A 13,990-nucleotide genomic window follows, 5' to 3' on the forward strand; every position below is an offset into this window, starting at 1 on the left:
TATGGTTACTACTACTGGTCATGAATTTAGGGGACCCGGTTGAACTGGTTGTTTTTCATTAATTGATCTTATGGAAAATATTACATCAATAATTGCCACATATGTTAATAATTTGTTAACAGATAATAAAGCTCAGAAGGAACCCTGAAATTTTGAAAATTCCAATAAAATATGAAGAAATATGAAGATGTGCTTTGTATTGTTTTGCCTCTAGAGGGCTCAGATGCATCATTTCAAGCCTCTGCTTTCTGCACTAGGTCATATTTAGGGCAAGGAAAAGGGGGAGATCCTGATATAGTATAATGTAACCCTCCTCTCCCTTCCTCTAGCATTACTGTGTATACATTTGATACTCGTCATGGTCCCCAGAGCAGAACAATTACAGACCCACTAGACAAATAAAGAACCACAAAACAAAAACCAAATACCAGTTTTTTTTACTAAACAGACCCATATAAGATCCGCTAAATCATTATAGAAATCCAACCCTTCTATCTACAGACTAAAAAACTCACTGGAAGTACAGACCTGAATAACTGCAAACAGAGATCTAGAAAACGACAAGGAATTGATATAGTAAATATAGTGGAAAATTGTAAAATTATTTCTTTATACAAAAAATAATATTTATGTGCTGTAACTGGACAACTCCATTAAACTATTATAAAACACACTAGTGCAAATGGTATAAGAGTGAACTAGCCGTTCTGATTTGCCTTCGCTGGTAATGACAGTGTGCCCGTACACAGACATAATAACCTAAGGTTATAGTGTTTAAACAATTTCTACAAATTACCTGGGCTGGATGAAGGTCAAAGTACTGAATAAGTGTAGAAAATTACACTGAATGCGATGATGTTTACACTAACCTATATTGAATGCTGTTCCGATGATGCTGCTTCCTCGGGGTTCAATGGCGTTGGCGTTGTATATTGAGGAGATCCTTCTGGCTAGGAATAAGACATCGCTTCTACATCACATGATGCTCAGGAACTTGGGTGAATGTAGACCAAGTTGTAATGTTCTTTTCTTTGAATATCCTAGTTAGTCGATGTTCTCTTGATGAATCAGTTGCCGCGTCACTGGCAGAGGTCACTGGCAGAGGTACCTGTGACGTCACTTTTTCGGTATAGAGGGTTGGATGGAGCAAGAAACACTACCACCTGACGCGTTTTCGAAAGCTCCTTCTTTCTTCCTCAGGGTTGAATACGTTCTACGCGTATTCAGTACTTTGACCTTTAGCCAGTGCAGGTAATTTGTAAAAATCCATTAAACTATTGTTGGTTTAATTAAAAACTTTTAGAAATAATTTTATTAATTCAACTGTTTGCTCTTTCTATAATCGAAGGTGGTCCTATAGGTGACTGACAGCCTTCCATATAACGTGTTCAGAGATTACTGCCAATGACTGATAGGACACTATGTACAATCTGATCAGCTCCTCTTGCTCTATAACATGTTGCCTGCAGATAGGACACTATGTTCAGTCCGCTCAGCACCTTCTGCTCTGTAACATGCTAACTGAAAATTGCATTTTTATTGCAACCTTTTTTGCTACATTTTGTCTGCATTTGTGGGAGTCTCATACCTCTCCACATACACAAACATAAAAATAAAATACAAACTTCTATTAATATGCAAAGATAGATACATGTACCTGACCCTGTAATGTACAGATGACACTGCATAAAATCTGATCAGCTCTTTCTGTTCTATAACATGCTGACTGCAGATAGTACACTATGCATTACCTTCCCAGCTCCTCCTGCTCTATAGTATGGTGCCAACAGGTAGAACACTATGCACAATCTGTTCAGCTTCTCCAGCTCTATAACATACTGCCTATAGTTCGGACACTATGTATAACCTGATCAGCTCCTTCTGCTCTGTAACATGCTTCCTGCAGATAGTACACCATGTATAACCTTCTCAGATCCTTCTGCTCTGTAGCATGGTGCCAACAGGTAGAACACTATGCACAATCTGTTCAGCTTCTCCAGCTCTATAACATACTGTCTACAGATAGGACACTATGTAAAATCTGATCGGCTCCTCCTGCTCTATAACATGCTGCCTGCAGATAGGACACTAAGTTCAATCTGCTCAGCTTCTCCTGTTCTATAACATGCTCCCTGGAGGTTGCATTACATTTTTATATCAACATTTTTGCTTTAAATCGTGTCTAAATTTGTGGTACAGTCTCATATTGACTAAAATTGTCATCATCATCGTAATGCTGTCTTTAAAATCTTTTAGAGCTTCTTCCGTGATGCAATATCCTCCTTAGGATTTCACAACGAGGTATAATATATTGCTGTACCAAGGATGCATTTCATTCATTACTATAATATGTGCCTGAACCCTTGTTCTGATAATACACTATATTAAAAATATATTTTTCAGAAAATAACTGCACTACAAGATTTGACCTTTGATTTAAGTTTGTAGAAAAGAAATGGTATTTTTTCGGAGAATTGATGCGTATGTGCTGGGGACAAGTACAATCCTGCCTGTAATGTATGCTGATTGTCAGGGTCACATAGAGGTCTCAGCTGTCACATTAATGCTTGACCCATCTGTCAGACAAGAATTACCAGCGATACATGTTCTCTATTGGACTCCGCCTTGTGTATGCAGTATATACATATAGACATATTGCATGGTACTTATGAGAAATGGTGACCTTTGATTTGACTTTTCAAATTAATAAATGGTATGTTCTTCCAGAATGTCAACTATAAGTAGCTGAGAGGCATGTACAATCCTGCAACTCATCTCTCCCGGGGTCATCTGTCATAATGATGACTGACCCATGGGTCATTCACTGGACAAGAATTACCAGCATTACTAATTGTAGCTGAGTTTTGTATAAATCTTCCAGGTTCAATGTAAGAAATGTATTCATTTGTGGTGCAAGGACTGGTTTTTTTTCCCCGACTTAGGGGGCGTTTTTCATTGTGAATTTATAATGTGGCACGTGGCCTTAAAAGACATCTACTATAAGTTTGACTGATGGTACATGTCCAACATTAGTTGTCTTTATGCAATAATTGAAGAGTTTTCAATGTATAAAGAAATGGCATTTTAGCTCAGAAAATAACTTTAAAAAAATATGTAAATGAGTTGGAGGCTCTCAGACTGACGTCACCTGAGCCCCTCTCGGCCTGGGAAGCCGGGGAAGCCGAGAGTGGCTCAGTTGACTTTAAAAGTTAATTTCTGAGCTAATATGCGGTTTCTTTATACACTAAAAACTGTTCCAATTAGGGCATAAAGAAACTGGCATCTAATGCTGGACATCCACCATCAATCAAACTGATGGTAGATGTCCTGTAATGTATTTGGGGCACCGCAAGTAGAAAAAATGAGACACTTATATAGTATGGCACATAGACAGCGTGTGCCCACTGTGATGCACCATTTTGAGGCATGGGCCCACCGTCCGAGCTACATAGAAGGCTATAAACAGATCAGTGCACCAACCAATGGGAGAGAGATTTGCTACAGTTAAGTGGTTCTGGTGAGCACAATAGCTGACCCAAAGCCTGGTTATGCCAAATAAAAATTTCACTCCATATCAAGGTTTAGACTGAGTGGTATGTGACACTACATCATGCTCATCGAGTCTTCAATATGCATCTCCTGGCAGACTCCTGGGTCCTGGGGGATATCTGTTGTAGCTTCTTACATAGCTGTTATATTGTAAGACCAATGGCCCTCTTTTGCCCTGCTCTTGCCACACATTCTTTTTGGATAGTGGTAAGGACAACAAAAAGCCTCCATTTTCACAATAAACCTCCAAGTAGGGATAAATCTAGTTCCCCTCTTTCCCATCCCATATTATGTCATGTTATTTTTTTTTATTAAAGGGATTGTCCATAATGTATCACCTATCCACAGGATAACTAGCTGATTTGTGAGTGTCTGACTGCTGGGATTCAGAGGGGCATTTATTCTGCTGCTCCATTTATACATATGCATATGATAGAAATAGTCGAGGACAGCTCTTGCAGGATGAACATGCACTCTTTAGTCAGAACGGGATTCCATTCTCATGATCAGTAAGAGTCTGAGCAGTCAGACCCTCAATGATCACATAGTTATCCCCTATCCAGTGAATAATAGATAACTTATATATTTGGGATAACCCTTTTATGTTAGGAAGCCAAGCAGTGTATCCCACATATCCTGAAATCAGTTCTCATTTTTGGCTCCTCCTCCTGTGTCACATATTGAATTTTTTTAAAGTGGCGCTACTTTGCTACTCGTGCCCCCCATATTCCTGCAGATGGTATTGCCTGAAGCAAGAGGCTCAACTGCTGTCGACCAGTAATGACTTATACTAAATATAGACCATCAATTATTACAAATGACTTCTTTAAGTTCATCTGATTCCAAAATTAATCATCAAAATAATGGGAATCCAAATATTAATTGAACAAAGTTCCGAAGAGAATCCAAGGGGAGAGAAAGAGGAGGAAGAAGATGGGCAAACATAGGGCATAGCGGTGGAGCTCCAAGAGCACCAATAATGACCCAGCCTTTCATCCGCTGTAACACACTATTTGTCAAAGTTTTTTTATCTATTCTTACTACTTAGAACTTAATGGTGCATTATACCTTTGCTTTAACCTACAACAAGAATCTGGACTAATTCGGAACATTTCCATTACATGAAACCAAATATTGATCAACCTTATTGTCTTTTTCAGAAAATGATGAACCAGATGGGGTGGATAGAATTAATGTGTTAAGGCCCCATTACACATGCACAAAGATTACTGTAAGACCACCCAATCCTCTCAGATGGCAGGAACATGGAACCAGCCATGTATGTACAGTATATTATAGGGTTAGGAGAAATAGCTATAAATAGGTGAAGAAACATTTACCCGAATATTAAATGTATGTAGGCATCTTTAGACATTTGTCCTACCTTTAGAATTTTATTGTTGCAGGTTTACATTATTTAGATTATTTACATTCATACCTAGAATTGTATCTGTCAGAGATTTTTTTTCTGTGTTTCTTCAGCTTTTATGGCTTCAAATGTGATAAGTTACAGGCTCCAAAACATTTACCAGAGACCAGCGGTGCCAGGGTGTATAAACTTTCAACCCTGGCTCCTTGTTGTGACATCTTCTCATCTTCCTCATTTCTGTCTTTCGACAGCAGATAAATGATGGCTTTAAAGGCTTTACTTCACCAACATGCTGTACAAATATTTACCCAGAATACAATGGTTCCCTCCCTGTCACTTTAGCGTCATCTAATGCAGTCTTATCTGCAAAGGCGACCATGAATCTTCTGAAGGAGCAAATAAATGGAGGAGCATTAAGGACAATTATCAGCATTCCTTAGATAAATGTGTCTCAAATTTCAGAAATGTGACCTCCAAGCAACATGCAACCCCTAACATTAAGATATCTGGAAAGTTGTTATATGCCATATGATGTGTGCAAATCCCTGGAGTCCAATATGGCAACCATCTCAGTACCAGAACATATCATATAACCAAAGACATAACCACTGTCATTTATACCCACAGTATTTACATGGTCTGCTCAAATTTCAGTTGACTAACACAATTACCACCTTAGATATATATCCAATAGAATGTGATAATCACAATGATAAACTGAGATTTAATCCTTTCATGTGAATAAACATTCAAGCTGCGTATACATGTGTTTCCCCCTCTATTTAGACGTACCTATTGATATACCTATTAAAATGTGTCATCATCCTACAGATGTCACATGTGATCGTCACAGCGTTTACATTCAGGTGCAGGTTATATGGCAGAAACGGCCCACGCTGGCCCATTCCACTGTTAGGGAAGGCTTCCTTCACGCCCCTCCACAACTTAGCATGGAGGTGGCGTCATGGGGGAAACAGGTGCACAAGTGAAATTTCTCTAATTGAAAAGCATTTCACATATATAGGCCTTTAAGGCTGTGGGTGTCCGCCGGAGTTCACCTTCTTCTACCAGGTGTATGTAAGTGCATGTCTTGCGACACAATTTGAATTTTAAATCCAGCGCCAACAACTGGGTTTTTATGAAGGACATTTGTGCTCCGCAGACAATCTTCAGCGCTTCCATCCCCATCTTCTGTCTGGGAGTATTCCTCGCACTTGGGTGACACCCAGAGCAGCTTATGGGCCTTACTGGAGTGTGGCTGGGGGGATGCAGAGGAGAAGGAGATACCTCCCACCAAGGAAAGTTTATGCAGCTTTGCCCTCATGAGCCAATACATGCTGCAGTGCCATGCAATGACATCCAAGTTGCCCAGATTGTCAACAATGGTGAATATTGGGTGGACACCATGCTTGATCGAAGCTGCAAGCATAATGTAGCATCATCACTTCCCTCAGTGTAGGGTGAATAGCACAAGCTGACTTTGGTGGAGACACTACTGGCAGAGTTCCCAATCAACATTGAGAATACAATGGCAGGATGAGAAGGAGGAAGTCACCAATGAAGAAGAGGCACCAGAACCACCTCGGGAGGGAGAGTCAGCATGGCCACAATGTGGAATGCCATATACTCTCCACAACCTCGACCACCAACAGATACAGCAAGTGACACCAGGAGGCAGGCTGTGTATGTTCAAACACTAGATAATAAACCAGTGTGGTTCACTAGAAAATGAATAATATATTAATCTCAAGGCCTCCTGCTCCTGTCTTCAAGCATATTCCAAGCCCCAAAATTACTAGTTTATCCAATTACAATTCATGCAGTGAACAATATGAACACATGGATTTTATATGGGTTGGTGTACAGTAGTGTAAAGAGGTACATTGTGAATAGCAAACCTTCTGGGTAGAAACTGGATCTCAAAACTTAGCCCGAGGTTGAACTTTCTCCTCTTTGTTGAGCTGTTAGGACCTGTTCTTCTGCTTTTGTGAGTATTCATCTAGAACAAGATATTAAATAAGCAGCCATCAATCACCGTCAGTACAGTATCTCTTGTGTTTGGTGCTGGATTTGCTTCTTATTCTGCTTTATGGAACCCAACTCCTTAGAATGCTTACTCATCGAGTATGATAAGAAGCTCTGCCAAACCACTAAGCTGAGAACAAAGGAACTCTTTTTTTTCTCAAAACCATGTTGGACTTGCTGAAATCTCAGTATACTGAAGAGAGGCCAAGACGTATATGCTGTAGCAACCAAAAGCTTCAAATACTACTCAGGAGGAACTATCAGGTGACCCTAACATACCCTTGTACAGGAGAAGTTATGCCAAATTAACCTCCTTTTTAAACTATTTGTAAGGTCCAACCTTGGTGGCCAAAACCATTTAAATAAAAAAGGGATCCCCAGAATATTGTTGGACAGAGAGGGACTGTCAACTAGCAATGTCCTCTGTTATTCTCATTTTTACTGAAAATGAGAGACCCTCTAAACACCTATTTTGGTATGGCGAGAAGGATGATAAATCATGATAAAACCCTCACCATTGCTGGGAATAAGATATATACATAGCTGGATCCAATACAGAACAGAGAGGGTCCAAACATAGTCATTTTAATGTCTTCATTAAACCATTCATTGGACAGAAATTACTGAAAAGTTACATGTCCTTATTCATGGATAACCATAGACATCCAGGTCACATGATAAATCATATGATCCACCACATATTCATTTTATTTCTTTATTTTAAATAAAGTACAGGTGGTCCCTGACTCAAGGACATCCGACTTACATACGACCCCTAGTTACAGAGGGACCTCTCTGCCCACTGTGACCTCTGGTGAAGCTCTCTGAATGTATTTCTTTAGTCCCCAGTAATGATCATCTGTGAGTTGTCTGCAATGAAGCTTAATTGATAAAACTTGTTCCCATGACAGCACAACATTTTGAAAATCCAATTGTTACAGGAAGAAAAGATAGCTTTTTCTGGAATTACATTTATAAAATATACAAGTTCCGACTTACATACAAATTCAACTTAAGAACAAACCTAAAGAACCTATCTTGTATGTAACCCAGGGACTGCCTGTATGTATATTATTTTCCATATGGAATAAATTAAACTATGCACAGCAGTTTTTAAAATCCATCAATGCATATATGTATATATAGTTGAAAAAAGTGGAGGCAGCACTTTTTTCAACTTTACTACTGAAGTGTCTTGCCAGGATCCACGGAGGCTCTGCACCCCCACTATTGTGGTTTCTATCCACTGTGCGGACTTGGTTTTCTTCTTTGTATATATACTCAATGTGACCAATAACCATCAAGGTTAACAAAGCATATATGTATTTAAAGGAAATCAACCACCTATCCTGCCCTTTACTAATTATTAACCATTTGAATAGAGGCATACGTTTATAATGAACTTTAATAAGGTATTTTATGTAAGAAGGTAACTTGTATTTTTGTAAATGAGGTGCAAGGGCTCCTGGGGGAGTCACCAGAGCATCTACAGGGTTTGACTCTTACACGTACCCAGAAACCCCTGTGTCTACCTCCCTTCTCTCTCTGTACTTTTCCTCTCCCGCTGTCTGCCGTATTCTCACTGCCGTTGTAAAATTTCTGGCACATAGAGGGAGGGGGAAAGCACAGGAGCAGGACGCCTGAGATGTGAGCAGTGAGTATCATATTCAGAACCCTATCGCGTGAGGTTGCCATGAGAATACGCCAGACAATGGGAGGGGGCAGTACAGAGAGAGCAGGGAGCCAGACACAAAGGGGGAGATTCAACATGGCTTCTCTGTCTGTTTTCTGGAATTTCCCCTTCCCCCGATAGTTTTGGTGTGGAACAGGCAGGGAGAGGGTTGGGTGGAAGGCATTTACTCTGGCACAGACCAGAGCAAAAAAGTGGTATACAGTTCGGAACTGGTGGAGTTTGCACCCATATTCACTATGGGGCCGTAGTGAATATGAGAGCAGGATCGCCGGCGGGGGGGATTTTAAAACTGGCGTTCTAAAACACTAGTCTTAATGAATTTCCCCCAATGTTATAAAGGGTGTGTAAGAGCTGGAGCCCTGGAGCCCAGAGGGGCTCTGGTAACAAATTTTACTTCGTAGTGACAGTATTTAATATTCCATACCGTGCACTGGGAAGCTGGAAAAAAAATCCAAATGCAGTGAGATTAAAAATGAAAACCATGCTATTTTCTTTTGGGCCCTCTTTTTACGGCTTTCAATGAGCGCTCCAAACGACACCTCCCCTTTATTCTTTGAGTCAGTATGATCATGGAAATATCAAATTTATATAGATTTTATTATGTTTTAGTAGATTTAAAATTTTGTACAATTTTCTATTATAGTGTGAAAATGTAGAGGGTAAGCAATTATTGTTACATACAGCTCGTACATACTTGAAGACAAAAGAAATGCAAAAGCACACATTGGGGGTCATTTACTAAGGGCCCGATTCGCGGTTTCCCGATGTGTTACCCGAATATTTCCGATTTGCGGCAATTTCCCCTGAATTGCCCCGGGATTTTTGCGCACGCGATCGGATTGTGGCGCATCGGCGCTGGCATGCATGCGATGGAAATCGGGGGGGCGTGGCCGAACAAAAACCCGACGGATTCGGAAAAACCACCGCATTTTAAAAAAAAAAGTGTTGCAAGACTCGCGCTTAACTTCACTAGGAATAGGCCGGTGAACTTGAGTACATTTCGGCGGCCCTCGGGGAACTTCAGCGCAGCAGCAGGTGGACGTCGGAGGAACTACCTTAGTGAATCCCGTCCGGACCCGAATCCTCCGCAGAGAACACGTCGCTGGATCACGAATGGACCGGGTAAGTAAATCTGCCCCACTGGGTTACTTTTAAATAGTAGTAAATTACTTAAAGTTGGAAACTTCACTAGAAGTGCTTTTCAAAATAAAAAAAAGAAAGAAGCTTCACTAAAAGTGCTTTGTCCGTGCATAATGCTTGGTGCGACCAATTCACTAAGATTGTGTGCCAGAAATCATGAATATGTCACTTCCCCTCACTGGCCCGACAGAGTTCACAAACTTATTTGTGGTGCATCTTTAACATATGGCATGCGACACAATCTGCAAGTTAAAGGAAACCTACCACTTAGAATGGCAGGGGTAAGCTGTAAGTACCGAGCACCAGCTCACCCTGTACTTACTTTCGTTAGTGTTATAAACCGCGGTATTGCGGTTTTAACACTTTATAAACTTTAGAGCAGAAGACGCTTCGGCGCTGCGTGCGCACGATCGTGCGCCCGCCTCCATAGGAAATAGCGGAGATGTTGCGCGCGCACGGTCGCGCGCAGCGCCGAAGCCCCTTCTGCTCTAAAGTTTAAAAAGTGTTAAAACCGCGATACCGCGGTTTATAATACTAACGAAAGTAAGTACCGGCACCAGCTCACCCTGAGCTGGTGCTTGTTACTTACAGCTTACCCCTACCATTCTAAATGGTAGGTTTCCTTTAAATACGGCGCTCGGTCGGATCGAGCGCAAGAACGCCCCCTAATTTCTGTCGCATGGAGGCTAGTGCAGCTGCACCACAAAAACGGTTGCGTGAGACACAATAGTGATGCAGACGCTTGTTAAATACCTGTGCAAGCAGTTTTATCCTAGAAGAACGTGCAAAAAAAGTGTGGGGCAAAGCTCTTAGTAAATGTGCCCCATTACGCGATAGTTCCTAGGCTTGTTCCAAACAACATTAAGGTGACTGTAAATCTTTGAGAGATGTTCCTATACATCCATTCATTTGAGGGGACGCTACTGTGAGTGGGTAGGGATAACCCTTTCAAGTTATGGATCTATTAATAAGTGAGACAGAATTAACATACATATTAACATATTAACAGGGAAACAAACAGAAAAAGTGACCAGCAGAAAAATATTTTGCCACATTCTGAAGCCAATAACTTTTTCATATAACAATAATGGGGCACATTTACTCACCCGGGCCGAGAAGTTCACAGAAAGTGCATTGTTCGATGATAATGCACTGTGCTGCGATTCACGAAGATTGTGCACCCGATATCCTGCGTGTGTCACTTCCCTGCTCAGGTCCGATGTAGTTCACCATCTTCTTTCTGGTGCATGTAAGTGCTTGATCTTGCGAAACTATTTTTAAGTTAAATCCCGCGGTTTGTCTGAATCAGTCGGATTGCCCGAAGGCAACGCAATCCCAGCACAAACCCCAGTTAAATACCTGTCAAAGCTGCGCAAATCCCGAAAACAGCAAACAGTCCGATGAAAATGCGATCCACGACCCTTGGTAAATAAGCCCCAATGTTTTCATTGCTACCATCTTGGAGACTGCATAACCTTTTTATCACGTTTCATTAAAATTTTTCTGAGTTGCAAAATGGCAAAAAAGTGGCGATTCAGACATTTTGATGCTATTTTCTGCTACGGGGCTAACAACCAGGAATAACTGTTTTTATATATTGATATCTTGCAACTTTTAAGATGTGGCGATAACTAACATTGATTTAATTTGTTTATTTATTTTTTTATCAGTTCTAAGGAAAGGGGGCAGATTATAGCTTTTAGGTTTCTATTATTTTTATTTTTTACTGTAATTTAAGATCCTCTAGGGTACTCAAACCCTAGGGGTTCTGATAGACCCTCCCATATTTTTACAATACTACTGTATTGCAGTATATGGGGATTTTCTTGCTCACATAGACTCCTGGCTGTCACAGCAGTGCTTTGCCATGGGCATTTAAAGGGTTAACACCCACAATTAGTGTCAGCATTGATCTTGGGACGGTTAGCGGTGGGTGCTTTGCTGCATTATTCAGCAAACAATCAGTGGCCCACATTTATGAAAAACTATGCAAGTGTGCAGTGTAATGTCCAGGGGGCCCTAAATTCAGGAACTGTGGTTCCCGATCTTCATAAATTTGGCAATCGTTGCACTGCCCCGACAGAGTGCACCAACTTTTTTGGTGCATCTTTAACATAGGGGGTGCAACACACTTCTGTATTCCTCTGCATGTTAAAGAGGACCTGTCACCTCAATTTTCGGCACCAGAAGCTGCTTACTAAAGTAAGCAGCTCCTAGTGCTTGAACAAACGCCGGTAATGCTATCAAACACTGCGGCGGGGTACAGTGTAATCATCGGACAGCTTGCAAAGCTGTCCGATGTATTCATGAGGGGGCGCTGCCTCTTCTCCAGACCGCCCCGCTCGCTCCATAGGCCGGCAGTGACTGCCGCACACTAGGCGGCAGTCACCGCCCCTAGCCACGCCCCAACCCCGCCCCCTCATGAATACGTGTGACAGCTTTGCGAGCTGTCCGACAATTACACTGTACGTAACGCTATCACTCTAACACTGGGGCGTTTGATCGAGCACAAGAAGCTGCTTACTTTAGTAAGCAGCTCCTAGTGCCGATAAATTGGGTGACAAGTCCTCTTTAAATGCGGCACACAGTCCAACTATGCACCACAATGCCGCTTTATGTGCGCGCATGTGTCGTGTCGGATTTAGTGCAGCCGCGCCACTAATACATAAAAGAACGTGCAAAGTCCGACAGAAAACTTGCGCAGGGGCGTTAGTAATTGTGACAAAGTGTGTTTGTAGAAGGCTCAATTTGTGATTAATTTCCGTGTACCTGTTGCTGCACCATGACGTTGGTGCTATAAGGGGTTAAAAGTGTTTTACAATTAACGAAAAATAATTTTGATTATTCTTAATTTTCATGTCTATGGGATACTTGGTGATTAGGTAAAAAATAAACCAAAAAGCCTCATGATCTGGGACCAGAAGCTGTTCCAATAAACGGGTCTACATTTTATGGTTGTTTATTAGGGATGATTTAATTGTTTTAGTTATATCAGATCTATATTTCAAAAATCTTTTATGGGGGTTTTTAGGTTATTCATGAATAAGGATGTCAAATATGTCAGGAACATGTTGTATTCATTTTTGTATTTTGAATGGGTGCGAGGGATTTTGTGTCTTCATTTGAGAATAAGGAATCCCTCTATACCTGTTCTTGGACATGTAGCAGGACTGACAATCAGATTTGACCCCTGTGATCTCCACTAATGTGAAAAAACGGGCACAACCAAAAAACCTGTTTTTGGACAGAGAGCAGGACTTTCAAGCATATTTCCACTCTATAACCGCCTTTGTTTCTGACAATCAGTGCTGTCAATCATGATGTGATCTCTACCATTTAATAATATGGTCGAGATCACAAAGATTAGGACTGTCAGCTAGAAAGTTACTGTGTTCCTCTTTGTTACCGATACAGTATCTCAGAAAAACCATCACATTTTTAGAAATATTTTATTCGATCTTTTCATAGGTGGACACTGAATACATGACACGTTGATACAATGCAAAATATTCAGTGTACAGACTGTATAACACTCCCATTAGTGTCTAAAGTTCTAATGTGTTTGTAATCAGGTCCAGGAGACTCTAACCCGCAAAGTTCGGTATGAACCTGAACTTTGCGGTTCGGATCCACTCAACACTTGTTACAAGGTCTCATTTGTGACTGGGGAGCATGTGTGTTACATTTGGTGTTATCGCTCTCACTCTTATACTGCTCACTGGAAGTTCATCTTGGCCCCTCATAGGCATTTCAAAGCTACTGCTTTTTTTCTTCTTATAGCTTCGAAGATAGTTTATTGGTTCTTATAGTTTCAAAGCTATTGCTTCTTCTTTCTCTATGAGCATAATATACTGAAGAAGGTGCCATAACTTTTAAATGGGAGATACAATTGTCGACTAGTGAAGATTGTCAGCAATGGCGGATCATATAGGTGGTATGTGGTCATGCAGCTGCAACACCTCGGCATCATGGTGTATGTGCTCAGACTGGAAAAGAAGAGGGCGATCTCTGCTGTGGCCATTCTGTAAAAGGGGGACCTGCTGTGGACATGTAAAGGGGACATCTGATGGGTACATCTCTTTAAAGGGATCATCTGATGTTGACATTTCTTTAAATGGGGCTCTGCAGTGGGCATTACATTAACCGGTTAAGAACCGGGCCCTTTCCTTTTCATGTCCATTTTTCACTCCCCAAAGTCTATAACTTTTTTATTT

Source organism: Engystomops pustulosus, chromosome 6, assembly GCF_040894005.1.
Source record: "Engystomops pustulosus chromosome 6, aEngPut4.maternal, whole genome shotgun sequence".
Lineage (NCBI taxonomy): Eukaryota > Metazoa > Chordata > Amphibia > Anura > Leptodactylidae > Engystomops > Engystomops pustulosus.